The 5,000-nt window shown below is 41.9% G+C and overlaps 2 non-coding genes and 1 pseudogene across 2 annotated transcripts; all 3 read right to left on the reverse strand.

The window, feature by feature from the left end:
* The window catches only part of LOC149092505 (large subunit ribosomal RNA), a 2,296-nt pseudogene extending 1,555 nt beyond the window's left edge, over positions 1-741 (reverse strand).
* Positions 742-1,240: 499 nt separating this feature from the next.
* LOC149092506 (5.8S ribosomal RNA) lies at positions 1,241-1,395 on the reverse strand. The gene has a single exon (XR_016200854.1). It is a non-coding gene; the product is annotated as a 5.8S ribosomal RNA (ribosomal RNA).
* A 488-nt stretch (positions 1,396-1,883) lies between these two features.
* Positions 1,884-4,053, reverse strand: LOC149092507 (small subunit ribosomal RNA). Its single transcript, XR_016200862.1, has one exon. It is a non-coding gene; the product is annotated as a small subunit ribosomal RNA (ribosomal RNA).
* Between the last annotated feature and the right edge of the window lie 947 nt (positions 4,054-5,000).

A 5,000-nucleotide genomic window follows, 5' to 3' on the forward strand; every position in this document is an offset into this window, starting at 1 on the left:
GCAAGGAATATTAGTAGCTGTGAAAACTAAATGCTGATTAGGTGTGTGTTTAGTACACCTTGCTGTTATCACTTGAACAAGAGTTTTGCACTCTCCTTCACATTGGTCGTGGTTTGAGCACGAGAGTTGAGAAAATGCACTCCTCATGCACATATTGCACTCCTCCTATCAATACCAAGATCCAAGGGCAGGCTAAAAGTTACCCCTTAACCTACTGATCTTGGAACGCTGTAAAGCATTCTTAGCACTGAATAGAAAAAGGCAACAATACACAAGAGAAGCTGAGTTCTCCTCTCAGCTACACTTCGTGGTTCTATCCGTTTCTCTACAAGCGGTTTCACGTCCTTTTGAACTCTCTCTTCAAAGTACTTTGCAACTTTCCCTCACGGTACTTGTTTGCTATCGATATTACCATCGTATTTAGTCTTAGGAGGAGTTTACCTCCTAATTTGGATTGCACTCTCAAGCAATCTGACTCTATCCGCGACTAAAGCCAGTAATCGATATTCCATTAACCAAGATCTGCCACCGGCCTAGAACCGTCTCTGGGAAGAGGGCCCTTGTCAGAGGGACTTGCAGATTTAGTTGAAATAATCGTGACTCTAGCCATTACGCAGCACCGCTTTCCACCTTTCAATGGAAAACCTTTGCGCCGGACTCATCCCTTTTCACTCGCCGTTACTCAGGGAATCTCATTTGATTTCTTTTCCTCCGCTGAATTATATGCTTAAATTCGGCGGGTAACCTCACCTGATCTGAGATCAAAAATATTGATTAAGTTGATTAATGTTTATTTGTGTTGTTTGCAAGCAAGCAACGTAAATCTACTTTAATGTTTGCACAAATTTTGCCTTTGCATTACTTCTTAGGTCTGTTTTAACAGCATGAAATAGCTACTATTTGTACGATTTATACAAGTGCAAGAAGATTCATCAGTTAACAGGTTAGTTGATCACCATAGTTATCTGCAATACGACTTTAGCGTCGTCAGATAGGCGACTAACCTTAGAATCTCATGCTAGTATCTATTCATATATACTGCTTGCAGAGATGAAATATGCATTGTACACAAAATTTATCATGTGAAACAAGTAGATTTGAGATTCTCCTTACTAAATTGCAACGAATTGCAATTAAGAAAAGGAATAAAACATCAAGATTCATGCATATAAATATACAATCCTCTCAAAACAATGCATATATGGTAGTATGCAAGTGTTTTGTTGATTATTTTACATCTCAACTCTCAGACAGATGTGACCTCGGAAAAGACCCGAAAGCCGCAATGTGCGTTGGAAGCTCAAGTGCTCGGCGTGTCCTGCAATTCGCACCGATTATCGTAGCTAGCTACGTTCTTCATCGATTGGTAATTCGAGTGATCCACCGCTTGAAGATGTATCTTTGCCACCGTGGGACTTTTAATAAGTATCCTAAATCTGCATTGAGAGGGTTTGAAAACAATTGTATGCAGTTTATAAAAACCATAGTTGTCTTTACTTAGTTAGGCGAAGAAGTGTAAAACTTCCTTCTTTAAACCTTGCCGTCAGCATAAGCTGAAGACTTGAACAGGTACCAAGTATGTAGCAAGACAGGCTTTTCATTATAAACTACAATTGTTTTGCAAAAAGAAATTATGGCTATCGTTAGATAACCCTCACTCTTTGTTGCATTGGATAATGAAAGATGGATGTATGAATGAACGAATGTAATGCAAGTTAGAATCATGTTGCAATGGCTAAATGTTTGCATTAAACATTCACAATTGCGACTCTAATGCAAATACAATTCAATTGCATTCACCATATTAGCATCTACAATATCACTATGCAGAGTGTTTGATTGTTTGAAGGTTGTATTTCTCTTATAATAAGAGGGTAATACGTTAATGATCCTTCCGCAGGTTCACCTACGGAAACCTTGTTACGACTTTTACTTCCTCTAAATGATCAAGTTTGAACATCTTTCCAGCACAATCCGACCACTAGTTTCCCAATGGTCTGGATTGACCAGTCCGAAGTCCTCACTAAATCATTCAATCGGTAGTAGCGACGGGCGGTGTGTACAAAGGGCAGGGACGTAATCAACGCAAGCTAATGACTCACGCTTACTGGGAATTCCTCGTTCATGGGCAATAATTACAATGCCCAATCCCCATCACGAAATGGGTTCAAGCGGTTACCCACTCCTTTCGGAGCAGGAAACAGTATGCACGATGACCACTTCAGTGTAGCACGCGTGCGGCCCCGGACATCTAAGGGCATCACAGACCTGTTATTGCTCTGTTTCGTGCGGCTGCGAGCGCCGCTTGTCCCTCTAAGAAGTCCTTACAGTGCTACAGCATCCTTACCCTAGCCAATTCTGTAGGCTAATAGCAGCAGAGCCCTCAACAGCCGAAACCATCAAGAGATACTACCACCCACAGGTTGACTAAGGGGGAGTACTGCAGTGTAAACTGCAAGTCTATTTAGTAGGCTAGAGTCTCGTTCGTTATCGGAATTAACCAGACAAATCACTCCACCAACTAAGAACGGCCATGCACCACCACCCACTGAATCAAGAAAGAGCTCTCAATCTGTCAATCCTCTCAGTGTCCGGGCCGGGTGAGTTTTCCCGTGTTGAGTCAAATTAAGCCGCAAGCTCCACTCCTGGTGGTGCCCTTCCGTCAATTCCTTTAAGTTTCAGCTTTGCAACCATACTTCCCCCGGAACCCAAAAACTTTGGTTTCCCGGAAGCTTCCATTCGAGTCATGAAATTAGTTACTCAGAATGATCGCTGGTTGGCATCGTTTATGGTTAGAACTAGGGCGGTATCTGATCGCCTTCGAACCTCTAACTTTCGTTCTTGATTAATGAAAACATTCTTGGCAAATGCTTTCGCTGTAGTTTGTCTTGCGACGGTCCAAGAATTTCACCTCTAGCGCCGCAATACAAATGCCCCCGTCTGTCCCTCTTAATCATTACCTTGGATTCTTAAGACCAACAAAATAGAACCAAGGTCCTATTCCATTATTCCATGCAAGATCATTCAAGTTAAGGTAGTGGTACGCATCATATAGATGGTTGACCATACCGTTTTTAGGCACCTCTTTCGAGGTTTTGGACGCCTGCTTTGAGCACTCTGATTTTTTCAAGGTAAAAGTCTCGATCGCTTGAATCAACACTCGGTAAAGAGCATTGATAGCAAATATCGAGCAATTTTCTGTCTAAACACTATGAATGTAACCACCAGGAAAGAGGAATGAAGGTTCAAGCTAGCATCCGTAGACACAAGCAAGAAACCTACCATCACCATCTAACCCTTTAATCAGTGGACCCCATAGGTTCGACTGAAATCCAACTACGAGCTTTTTAACCGCAGCAACTTTAATATACGCTATTGGAGCTGGAATTACCGCGGCTGCTGGCACCAGACTTGCCCTCCAATAGATCCTCGTTAAAGGATTTAAATTGTACTCATTCCAATTACGGGGCCTCAATAGAGTCCCGTATTGTTATTTTTCGTCACTACATCCCCGTACTGGGATTGTGTAATTTGCGCGCCTGCTGCCTTCCTTAGATGTGGTAGCCGTTTCTCAGGCTCCCTCTCCGGAATCGAACCCTAATTCCCCGTTACCCGTTACAACCATGGTAGGCGCATAACCTACCATCGACAGTTGATAAGGCAGTTGCTTGAGGGATACATCGTCGGCTCAGAGGCCATACGATTTGCTCAGTTATTCAGAGTCATCACAAGAAATGCAACCGAAGTTGCTAAGATCCCCACTGCTAGTCCTTAGACAGCGACCGAAATCACTGAACAGGGTTCTAGGTGAATAAGAATCATTGGTCTTGTACTAATAAATGCGATCCTTCCGTCAGCAAGCTGAGGTTGGAACACTTGTTCATGTATGAGCTCTAGAATTACCACAGTTATCCATGTAAAAAAGAATATCCGAGGAACCGTAACTGATTTAATGAGCCATTCGCGGTTTCACTTTATAAACAGTATGTACTTAGACATGCATGGCTTAATCTTTGAGACAAGCATATGACTACTGGCAGGATCAACCAGGTAACTTGATGTTTTAGCAAAGTAAAATGCTAAACAAGTTGTTTTGCAGCTATAAATACGATATCCTCAGATAACAACCAGCAAGTGGATGCTAACTTTAATGAGGTATCGAGATTTATGTCGTGCATTAAGATGATTCCGCAGAAATCTCTTTAGAATCCATCTTCTTCCACTAGAATATGCAAGCATATCTAGCAGGAGTAACCATTGCTGGGTACGTTTGCAAGTCAACTAAACAGCATAGTATTATAACCGCTTGATACCAATTTCTTGGATCAATTTGCGGTCTGCTTTGCACAAGCAGAGCTCAATACTAATACTGCTTACTCTGTTGAGTGACTAGTTTGAACATATATGCAAGATATGAAGTCTGATAGCATTAAAGCCCAACTCTCATAGATATTGTCAGTCGTACCAAGGAAGACCTTCGGTCTTGCAGGTACTCTACCTTTGTATAATAGTGTGTGGTGATAAGATGATTGACGATCCAAACCCATTCAGGCCCGTCTCTTCAACCACCAAACATCAACAGAATAACAGGAATAGATGCGTGAACAGCTACAGTCTGGACCATACCACTGCTTGATGCATTGACTTATCCATAACCGTAGACAATCACTTACCTCCCCATCAACTACTGATGGTTGCTTCTCTCAATACAGCAACTACACTCACCACATATAACACAATAAATCTGGTTGTGATCTAAAACCTCTTTTTCTGAAAATTAGACTAAGTCCGTGTCTATTTTTGACATCCAATAACTTTTGAACCATAAGGTCAATCGCGATCATGTTTTTCGGGGTAATATCCCAGTAGTGCCGACTATCGCATGCGTTTATTAATGACCTAAATTACATAACGCGAGTGGCCTTAAATCGCGCCAATTCGAAAATTCTCATTGCTTTTATGGGCTCAACCATTAAAGGCGATTTCCTCTGGTACCAACA

This window comes from Tetranychus urticae, unplaced genomic scaffold, assembly GCF_039701765.1.
Source record: "Tetranychus urticae isolate SD_2017Ah unplaced genomic scaffold, NJAU_TeUrti_SD_1.0 Scaffold_9, whole genome shotgun sequence".
Classification (NCBI taxonomy): Eukaryota; Metazoa; Arthropoda; class Arachnida; order Trombidiformes; family Tetranychidae; genus Tetranychus; species Tetranychus urticae.